Genomic DNA, 12,340 nt, shown 5'->3' on the forward strand with positions numbered 1-12,340 from the left:
TTTAGCTATACGCTTTACAGTAGCGTAATGGAACCCAAGGTTTTTTTTTTTTTACGTTTCAGCTTAATATTCACCATTTCTTCCCATTAAAAGAAACCTGTCACTTAAATTTGGGACACTAATCTACAAACAAGAACAAAGCCTATTCTTGAAGGTATTAAAAAACACAGGCAGTCTTAATACAAAAATATTTATGACATCCATCTGGTACTTTTTTCTAAATTCATACTAGCCAAGGAGGCAGTACCTAATATTTTCACACAAAAACAATACAATAGAAAATAATAGGTTACTTTCCCCATATCATTTGAGTGGGTTGGAAAATAAACAAATACCTAATTAATCAGGGGCGTGCAGAAATTTGTGCCTGGTACCAGGTCCTCTTAAAGTCAATCTGTTTACATTAGTATTAAATATAATTTACAGAACACAAAATAGTGCTGCAGCTTCACAGGTTGTTACACTGTGTAGGAGCACTTCCTCTCCCACTGTGTGAAATTACAACTGGTAGAACAAGGGGGGGAAGTGCCAAGGGAGCAGAGGGTGGAGACATGCTTCTGCACATTGTAACAGTCTGTGAAGCAAAAGTACGGAGGAGCTCTGGTATGGCCCCCAGAGCCTCTAATTAGCATAATTTGATTGTTAAAGGAAGGAGGCCAAATATAAGAAGATTACCACAGTCAAAGTGTCTGTATCTATGATTAAGTGTTCCTGGTTTATTATTCTTGATTTTGATGGTAGATTTCCTAAAACCTTGATAAAAGATTTTGAGATCTCCAGAGACTGAAGAACTGCACATGGTATCAAAACCCAGCTAAAGAACAAGCTTGATACCCATTGGATTACTGTGTATGGTAGTGGCCCTAGAGGACTCTACATCTGCTTATGTAAACTCCTAGAAGAATTATTTGTGAAAGCATAACCACCCACTACCCCTATGACATCTTCCAGATTCCCAGGCAACTGCCTGTAGGTTTCAATTTATGTTTTTTTACGAAAAGGTAATTTTACATACTTGTGGCACCTCTTCATCCCTGCCATGCTAGGCACACGTTTGCATATGCCTTATTGTGAATATGGGGTAGGGGAGGATAGACGCGATTGGCGCACAAAGGACCGGATGTGGATATTCTCCAAAAAATGGGGTTTATTAGAAGGTATATAAGGTCACAAAAAACATCACAACGCGTTTCGGGGAATACAGATCCCCTTTTTCAAGTGAAAGAAATTTCTGTAATACATCAAAAATAGGATAAAAATGTGTGTATACATAAAAAGAGGGAATAAAAGTGTAAAATAGTGGTCAAAATATACAATGTACTAGTATATCCCAGAAATGCATAACATAATGAAAGGACTGTAGTAGCTGAATTGCATATATATGTGAATAGAACAAATACATATAAGCATGACTATGAATCGATGTTGAGTTGAATATAATTATAAATATACTTAATAATGAATAGTTAATAAATTCATAGTAAATAAATAGTAAATGAATAAATAGTAAATAAATGGAAAATACATCAAAATTCAAATAGAAAGTTAAATATAATTATAAATATACTTAATAATGAATAGTTAATAAATTCATAGTAAATAAATAGTAAATGAATAAATAGTAAATAAATGGAAAATAAAACAATTCATCAAAATTCAAATAGAAAGTTATATATATACAATGTGTATATCAACCTATGTAAAAGTAATAAACATAAACATAAAATGATAAATTCATTAGTTGTAGATAGTCCTTTGGTAATTGAAAAAGTATATATATAAAATTACAAAGTTAGAGATATAAGCATGAGTTGTAGGATAAAGGATTCCCAGTGGGACAGCATGGTGGTGAGAGAAATGGTGTGCCTGTAATTGATAAGAGGTAAGAGTAGCGATGTTTCTCTTACCGGTCTCCGGATGCTAATGAGGCGTGTGTCCGGAGTGTGAGCGCGCGTACCAGCGCCCTGGGTTATATACATGCAGGGGGAGAAAGCGCGAACGTGCGCGCGTGCGCACTGCGTGATAGAGGCTGGCAATATGACGGGAGCCGTTCAGTAGGTGTGTCAGCACGTGGGGCCGTTGCCCTGGTGATGTAAACAGAAAAGGCAATACCAAGGGGGACGGATAGTAGTGGAACGGGGAGCGGTGTATGGGATACCGCTGAGAAAGGGGGTATTGAATGAGGAAATTCTGGAGTTAGGTTGATGTTTAACTAGCTGATAAAATAAGAAGTGGGGGAAAAGGTTTTCCCTTTTTTGGTGTAAAACAAAAGTCATACAGAGGGGGAAATACATATATATATTTTTATTTTTTAGAGGAGGGGGGATGTTTATGAATATAAAAGATTATGAAAATATATATAATTGGGAATGACTGTAAGCTTATAGGTTAAAAAGTGATGGCATAGGTATAGAGCATATATAAAAATATAAAAAAATATATATAGAAATAAAAGATAATAATGTTAAGAGATATATGAGGATTATTAAAAGTTATTAAATAATCCTCATATATCTCTTAACATTATTATCTTTTATTTCTATATATATTTTTTTATATTTTTATATATGCTCTATACCTATGCCATCACTTTTTAACCTATAAGCTTACAGTCATTCCCAATTATATATATTTTCATAATCTTTTATATTCATAAACATCCCCCCTCCTCTAAAAAATAAAAATATATATATGTATTTCCCCCTCTGTATGACTTTTGTTTTACACCAAAAAAGGGAAAACCTTTTCCCCCACTTCTTATTTTATCAGCTAGTTAAACATCAACCTAACTCCAGAATTTCCTCATTCAATACCCCCTTTCTCAGCGGTATCCCATACACCGCTCCCCGTTCCACTACTATCCATCCCCCTTGGTATTGCCTTTTCTGTTTACATCACCAGGGCAACGGCCCCACGTGCTGACACACCTACTGAACGGCTCCCGTCATATTGCCAGCCTCTATCACGCAGTGCGCACGCGCGCACGTTCGCGCTTTCTCCCCCTGCATGTATATAACCCAGGGCGCTGGTACGCGCGCTCACACTCCGGACACACGCCTCATTAGCATCCGGAGACCGGTAAGAGAAACATCGCTACTCTTACCTCTTATCAATTACAGGCACACCATTTCTCTCACCACCATGCTGTCCCACTGGGAATCCTTTATCCTACAACTCATGCTTATATCTCTAACTTTGTAATTTTATATATATACTTTTTCAATTACCAAAGGACTATCTACAACTAATGAATTTATCATTTTATGTTTATGTTTATTACTTTTACATAGGTTGATATACACATTGTATATATATAACTTTCTATTTGAATTTTGATGAATTGTTTTATTTTCCATTTATTTACTATTTATTCATTTACTATTTATTTACTATGAATTTATTAACTATTCATTATTAAGTATATTTATAATTATATTTAACTTTCTATTTGAATTTTGATGTATTTTCCATTTATTTACTATTTATTCATTTACTATTTATTTACTATGAATTTATTAACTATTCATTATTAAGTATATTTATAATTATATTCAACTCAACATCGATTCATAGTCATGCTTATATGTATTTGTTCTATTCACATATATATGCAATTCAGCTACTACAGTCCTTTCATTATGTTATGCATTTCTGGGATATACTAGTACATTGTATATTTTGACCACTATTTTACACTTTTATTCCCTCTTTTTATGTATACACACATTTTTATCCTATTTTTGATGTATTACAGAAATTTCTTTCACTTGAAAAAGGGGATCTGTATTCCCCGAAACGCGTTGTGATGTTTTTTGTGACCTTATATACCTTCTAATAAACCCCATTTTTTGGAGAATATCCACATCCGGTCCTTTGTGCGCCAATCGCTTCTATCCTCCCCTACCCGATCTTTAGACTCCAAACAGCCTAGTCCCCTGCGACTGGAGACCATACCGAAGCACCGGCAGCCACTGACCTTGATATTGCACACTATCACTGGAGTTGTGCCCTACCAAGCACAACCCGACCAGGTGAGCAAATTCCTCAATTATACAAGTTATATACCGCCTTACAATATTACCCTATGAGCGCTTCTTGTTCCTACTATCACTCTTTATTGTGAATATGACCATTTGTGTAATATTGATTTAAAAGAATATGATACGTTGGAAACAAATTACAAGTCTGTTAAAAATATAAGCCATTTGTATTTATAAATTAAATTTTATATTTTGATAGTAACTATTTTGTACAGTCAATTAATGTTTGAATATAGTCTTTCAAGGGGTATATATTAGGGTTTTATACTACTTAAAGGTGTACATTTTGTATATATTTAAGTTATACAGTTCTCGCACTGGCCTGTAAATCTGGTGTATATATATATATTTACTTGTAGTTTAAAACAAAAGTTGTAAAACTTCACAAAAGTCACTTCAACCTAAAAAAGCACTAAAGAATCATCATTATTGAAACATTGTATTACATACGTTTTTATATATTGTAAATTACATATAACATTTATTATATCGGATTCTATAGTATGTATTTTTTACATTTGCATTAAATGTTTTGTGAAAATAAAGTTGTGTTTTTTTATGTCTCTTCAGAAGGCAATATTAAAATACACAGGATACTGAAGAACTGCTCTTCTATACTCTTTTATAAGGTCATATATGTTTACATGATTATATCATTCAGGAGACTTCCTGCCTAATATGAATATAACATTTGATACCAAATGATGGAAAATTACCGATAATACCTTGATGGTACAATAGATGGAAGGTATTAGATGCCCTGATTTGCCTGTGCCTGACTAATTTAGAAATAATAGCTCCTCATTTCCTTAAAATGCTTCAAAAAGTTAAATTTCATATATGGAATTAAAGTGGGTACATGGGGTAATATAAACTTAGAACTGTGGAATGAACTGTTACAGATAGTAATTTAAAGTTCATTTACAATACAATTATTTATATATATAGCGCACACAGATTCCGCAGCGCTCAAGAGAGAGCTTGCCAAATCAGTCCCTGTCCTTATGGGGCTCACAATCTAATCAACCTACAAGCATGTTTTTGGAGTATTATGGTAGTTATACTCTTGTACATTGGAGCAATATTATAGTAGTTATGGCAGAATAAAGAAACAAAGTGTAAGCTCACCCAAAGGTTGTTTGCTCCAAAAATCACTGTAACTGAAGGAGTAAAACCAGTCCGTTCCTAAGGCTTGTAATGAGAATAGAAACAATAATATAATCCATTCACCAGCATGTAGCAGTTAAAAATAATCCATATGTTTATTACATAAATATGTTAAAATTAAAAAACAGAAAAGGGGGTGACACATTTCAGAAGTTCAAAAAGTGGTCCTTACTCATTCCTAAAATTCATTCCAACTTTTGGCATGAACGACGTAAGAGGAATTACCACAAAAGGAAATGGAATCACATGATCAGACGAAAACCCTGGTAACACTCTTCTTCAGGCTGATAGTTGCCACCCTCCACATACTGTTAGTATGGACGCCGCCATCTTGCCTAGGATCGTCGCTCCCCGTGACGTCATCGGGGAGCGGCGATCCGTCTCCATGGTAGCCTAGGGTCTTCCGAAGACCCGAGGCGATTTCGTTTTAACCCCATCATTACAATGTTCTGATTGTAATGACTGAGGAGGAAAATCCCCATACTGTAGTATGGCAGTATATGATAGGATCGATCAGACAACATAGGGTTAAAGTACCCTAGGGAGCCTGAAAAATAGTAAAAATAAAAATAAAAAAAAGTTAAAAAAAATTATAATCAAAAAACTAAAAATTCTAATCACCCCCCTTTCCCTAGAACTGACATAAATATAAATAAACTGTAAAAATTATAAACACATAGTCGCTATCCTTGTTCTTAAAACTTATTATGGGGAGGAATACTAAATAGTTTAAGGATGTGATACAAAACTTTTATTAGTGCTCTTAAAAAAAAAGTGAACACGTGCCAAAATAAAATAAACATAATCACGTACAGAATAGGTTCTTTTAGGACACTGAAATGATTGTACCTGCTATCATTGTCCACTGCACTTGCCCTATGAGGGTGGCAGAGGGAGCTCTAGGACAACCTGTGCTTTAACTAAAGATTTGAATACCTCCTCAACTGTCATCTCCAGGAAAGTATGCAAAGAAGGTCCTCTAGCACTATAACAACTACTTATCAGGTAGGTGCTCAATTGAGTGTTACAACTGGTTTGATAAACCTATAACATTGCTCTATGTGTAATATCAGGAATGTTTAGGATAAAGCTACTAATAAACAGCATCGGCCCTCTGATGGTGGGTGCCAGACGCAAGCTATTAGCCCATAAAACATGTTATACATTCAAACACAAAATAAATAACACAGTATAAAGGTTTTGGAAGGAAATAAACCTTTATATGTGTTAATTTAAGGATATCATCTGAGAGATTTCTCCTTCAAAACACCAAAGCTAATTATTATTATACATTAATTACATGGTGCTCTACATTCAATGAAAGAGTTCACATACTTTACATTAAGACGGAAACATGTGAAAGTGCAAAATAAAAACAACAACTACAATGATCTGGAACAAGTGGAAAGAAGACACAGATGGTTGTGAAAAGAGTGGGTGGTAATAGAGTAAAGTAGAAGGATTTGTGAGAAACAGAAATGATGTGTGGGACAGTAGTACTTATTATTTCAGATATATCTGATGGGGACAGGTTGTGGACAGAGTTGCAATTGATGGTTAATGGGGTATTCCAGAAATCAGTATAATTAATATACAAATGAGTCAGTAAAATATAAGCTAATATGTAATTTGTTATTATTTAAAATTTTGCTCCACTTAGCAGAAAAATGCTGATGACATACAATGTAATGAAGAATTAAATGCTACTGGCCCTTTAATCAGTCCGTTGATTTCCTCTGCACGGAGGAGACACAGGACAGAAGATGGCAGCTGGTCACATGTCCACATCACATGTCCTGTACCTGCCTGGGCAGGTCATGTGGTCACCACTAAGTTTGGCTGTAATCGGTTGGTTGCAGTGCAGCCAGTATGGCCAGTGTTTTGGTGATGGCAGTTACACATCATTAGAGCAAGAAAACCTGCTAGATCATCACTGAGAGCAGAGCATTAGAGGTAGGAGAAGTTACTGACAACTAAAGGATGATGGGACTTGTAGTTTCCAGTGGTGGCTGTCTTGGTGATAACTCTGCATACTTTAGAGAGGCCATCAATTTTGTGCATCATAAAATAAAACTATTTGAGCTCCATTTTGTGACGAATGACATTACGTTGTGTTTTATTCACTTATTTATAACGTCATGGGTTTTTGTGGAAGATGTTCATATTCCCAGAATACCCCTTTAATATTTTAAATAGGATCTGTTGTGCAATGGAGGAGAGAGATGTATTAGGGAACTTGTTACCAGGGAGCTCATTTTCATTACAGACAGGTTGCAGTGGTCCATCACACCTGCATTCCAAATATGCCTTCCTGCTTTCTCTAAGCATTTACATTACAATATAATTGTGTGTTATAACTTACCTGGCTTGCTGACAGAACCCTCTGTTTAGTCCCAAGGGCCCTTGGTTTGCATGTATTTCAAAACACAACATGTGATTTGTCTGTGCTGTGCACTCCTCAGCTCTCAGCCCCCACATTTGTGCTCCTTCATAGGAACAGGGCTCACAGTGTGGTGAGCTGACATCAGTGGGGGAGGGAGGAGCTGTACAGGGCCACAAAGGTGAGGACTGAGAGCCAAGGAGTGAGCAGCACACTAAAGTGATGTGTTGCTTTTTGGAATGCATCCAGACCACAGCCAGGGACTAAACAGAGGATTTTGTCAGGGAGCCAGGTAAGTTAAAACACGCAATTTTATTGTAATCTATATGCTTAGAGAAAGCAGAAAGGCATATTTGCAATGCAGATGTGAATGGCTTCTGCAACCTGTCCTTAGGCTTAAAGGGAACCTGTCACCAGGGACCTCATTGACACAGACTCTGTAGTAGCTAGGTCTCCTGGGTGTGCTGATTTCTCCTTTGATTACATAGAGTTGTTTAGAAATACAGTTTCACTGAGAGGCTGGGAGGTGGTTATGTGACAAGGCTCTCTGTATGTAGTTAAGTGTATACAGCCCTGTGTCTGCAGAAGTCTCCTACACAGAATAGAGATAAAACATCTCCCCTCTTCAGTAACAGTCCATCCATTCCAGTCTGTGGCTCTGTAGAAATATCCATCTCTCGCTATGCACCTCAAGCTGTGTCATACACTCCACTGTAGGCCTCTCCTGCAACTTCTGCACTCCCAGCACTTTCTGCACATCAGAGATGCTATTAACCCTTAGTGCTCACACAGCACTACCTATACAAGCTATGAGACCATTTCACTGCTAGTTTCTAATACTAAATACATGCTTCATGCTGCTACATGTGATGAAAGCTGCCATGCTTTGTTTAGGGGCTTTACTTGTAGGAATTTCAGTGGATTTACTGCTAATGTTTTTAAAGAAAGAACACAAGGCATCATGGTCAGATACAGGAAATATGGTGCGAAATATTTTGGACATGCTTTGTTTAAAATGGGTAATCACAAATGACAACTTTGTAAAAATCATTAAAACATAAGGATTTCACTTTAAGGATAGATTGGGAGGCTGGGAAACCACAGAGAAGAATATTGCAGTAGTCCAAGCAGTAGAGGATAAGGTCATGACCTAGCAATTTTGAAGAGTCTGGAGGAAAGAAAAAAAAATTCCCAAAATCCATGTATTCATCATAAAGTGCCAACATAGCAGTTTTAACAGTAACTCATTGCTCCTTTCACTGTCAAAGTTTTCAATGGTATTGACAGCCAGAATACACCAATATCATTGACAGAAAGAATGGAGATTCACATTATTATTGTAGATTCTGTCCAAGGCCATCACAAACTGTAGGAATCAGGAACAGGAGCTCCAATGAAAACCTGGCTGAATCTGCACCTACTACTACCTGCAGTCTCCGGCAGACTAGGAAGTGTCACTTTAAAACAGTGCTAAGCATGTGATGTTGTGAGCTGCCTGGAGAATGCCTTCAGTGCTGTCTGGGGAACTCATGCAGGGGTGATGGCCTATGTGGCCACATAGAGGGTTCAGGGTGCCACCTCTAGCACATCACCTACACTGGCCTAAATGATGAATTAAACATCAAAATTACCGTGACTTCTTGTTTCTCAAACTGGTCAATTCCATTGGCCAGCCCCACAAAGAGTGTCATCTGGTTAAATTGTGTTCAGGCTGAGCCCTCTCCATACAAGGTGTGTCTCTGCAACATTATGCCACCACCTGCTGTAAAAGTGCAATGCCTCTCTGGTTCTCCTATGGCTGTTATATAATCAACTTAATTAGACCCTGGAGGCATTAATGCCATTGATACCCTCTAGACCAGTGATGGCGAACCTAGGGCACGGGTGCCAGAGGTGGCACTCGGAGCCCTTTCTGCAGGCACTCAGGCCATTGTCCAAGGACAGAGTTCACCAAACATTGAATCTTCAACTTAAGAGATGCTGCTCTCAGCGCTATTTTAAAGTGACACTTTATTGGGTGTTTGGAAGTGCGGGGAAAGTAAGAAGGTGTTGACAGAACTGCATTATCTTTGGAGGTCCTCCTGCTGCACCCACCATTCTTCCTGTACAGTGAGGCCCTGGAAAGAAGCTACAATGATAGTTTGAATTTGCCTTCCTTCTGTCAGCCGATACAATTGAAAGATGTGGAAGAACAAGAAGCAGTAAGTTACTGTATAAAATTCCATGCTGGCACTTCACGGTAAATAAGTGGATTTTGGATGTAGCTTGGGCACTCTGTAAAAGGTAAATTGTAAAAGGTTCGCCATCACTGCTCTAGACCATAGATAATATAAGAAAATTGTTATTTGATATATATAGTTACTTTCTGTAGATTAAAAACAAGAAGTGAAAATGGACAAGGACCTGGTACTGATGTATTTAATCAATTTTTATATATATTTTTTTTTTATAACAAAGAAAGTTTTAATAGTTCATTAAAAATAAAGGTTAGTGGTACACACACAAAACAATTAGAATACATATATTTGTGACATTCCTAAATTCTGCTCTCCAGCAAATGAATCAGTCTTATACTGCCACCTGCTGTAGACTTGAGATTACGGTGTTTTAAAAACATAAAAGAAAGTTAGTTTCATAAATATGATGTAACTTTTGAGACAAGACATATATGTTTTATTCAGTGCTGCAGCTATGTATTTATTTAACCCCTTCCAGACTTGGGACATAGTGCTGCACAGCAGGAGCAGACTTATCACGCCATGCAGTACTTATCAGTCAAGTACATGGCACCGCTTGCCAAAAATGGCAAGTGTCAGCTGTGTACTGGTCAGTTAACTGGTGTTAACCTTTACACACCACATAAGTATCAGTATTGCAGTGTATTATATTAAACAAGCCTTCAAATTTAACTGTGAGAGAAAAAGAACTGTCCAAAATATAAACAAAAACAAAAGTTGAAGTCCAAAAACACCACTTTTCCACATAAAAATCAAATAAAGCAGTAAAAACAAAATTGCAAGGGCACCCCCACATAGTTGGTATCTCCGTGACCCTAACTATCTGTACAATAAATCCAAACATTTACTGGACCCACACAGTGAACACTGTTTAAAAAGAAAATAAAAAAATTCCCCTTCACAGAAAACATGAATGGGGTGTCCCCCTGGCCTGTCATAGCCATGGCTAGTTAGGGGCATTAAGAGCAGCAAATCTGGCAATATGGTCAGGAGGAAGGCACCCACACACCAAAACTACACTTCTGCTATACTCCTCTCCATTCGAAAACTATAGATGCAAAAAATTGCACATTCAAAAAAATGAAAAACCAATACTGCAGTTTCTTAAGCTCTATCTATTTTTCCATCAACACTAGCTTCCCAATTGCTGCTAAATCAATGCATCCTCCACTTCTTATGATTTGTTTTAATAAATGGTGCCACTCTTCCATAGAGGATTTGTGGAAACATGACTAATAGCTCAGGTGGAACAACCGTGGATCCATGTAGCTCCTCCAGCGTGACCCTTTTGGCTGCGGTCCATGAGATTCTCCCCGTCTTGTCAGTAAACCTTTTACATGGATCCTACAACTTTTTAAACCTAAGGAGCTGTCCGATAGCAGATCAATAGAGTAGAATTGTAGAGTAAACCAAGCCAATGGAGCAGTACTATCATTTTTGTTACTTAAATCCAATATGCTAGAAAGGTTATTTTAACCATTAGTCCGCAACTTCCTCGGAAGCCATAGGAATACTAACTCAGTAGTCAAGGTGACCTCTGACAATTTTTTTTACATAAAGGAGGTTATGCAGGGGCAAAACCAAAAGATGAAAGCTTGGGTATCACATGGCTTTTTGGATCCTAAAACGCATTTCAGGACCCTAGCTGTTCTGTTCCACCAAGTATTTTATTTGAGTTTTCCTGAAACCTAATGCAGTGAGTGAAGCCATGTAATTTTTATAAGCCATTTCTAAATGTATTTGCTGGTGTACAATATACCCATTTCCTGTTCTCAAAGGCCAAATATGATGGGCTAGGGAACAGGCCAAAATTAACCAATGGATGTGCCATGTTTGAGGGCTAATTCTTCTAGCCATGCAACAGTAGGTCTACCTACCTTCTCCACTTTATGGGACAATGGAAGGCTAAGATCTCTAGGGTATGGTGAAAAGGAGCACTTTATAATTCACAGGGATACGTCCAGCAAACCCCAACATTGGGTCCGCTAGTCTCTACTCTAGGCCCTTCAGCAGCATTAAATGGTGCCTGCAGGAGGCATGAAGAGACCTTATATGTGAGTGCAATTTCTCAGCCAATACACTATAGTTGTTCAGATGCAGCAATTGCTCTATAATAAACCACCTGGTTAATTTGTTCTGTTCCATGTATATGTGCGGATCTGTTATTTTCCCATGATTCCTTAGCATGTGATTCCTCATGGGCAGCTAGGAGACTATACCATCAATGCCGTCATTACCACCTGACAAGAGTGTGTAATCATCATCAAAGGTGACTGATAGATTTGTAAAGCTCTACAGAACATGATGGCGCTATACAAATAAAGATTATTATTAAGTATGTGCTCGTCTGTCAGAAAAGTCTACGTAGCACAGTCCATGATGCAATTGCATCATACAGAAAACTTAATGCAGAAGGTGGTGACCCCCCCTCTTAAAAGAAACTTACCACCATGGATCTACCTATTAAGGTAGATCGAGTGGTAGGTGGCTCTATTGTACGTGAGGATAGCACTCTT

The sequence above is a fragment of the Engystomops pustulosus genome, chromosome 4, assembly GCF_040894005.1.
Source record: "Engystomops pustulosus chromosome 4, aEngPut4.maternal, whole genome shotgun sequence".
Classification (NCBI taxonomy): domain Eukaryota; kingdom Metazoa; phylum Chordata; class Amphibia; order Anura; family Leptodactylidae; genus Engystomops; species Engystomops pustulosus.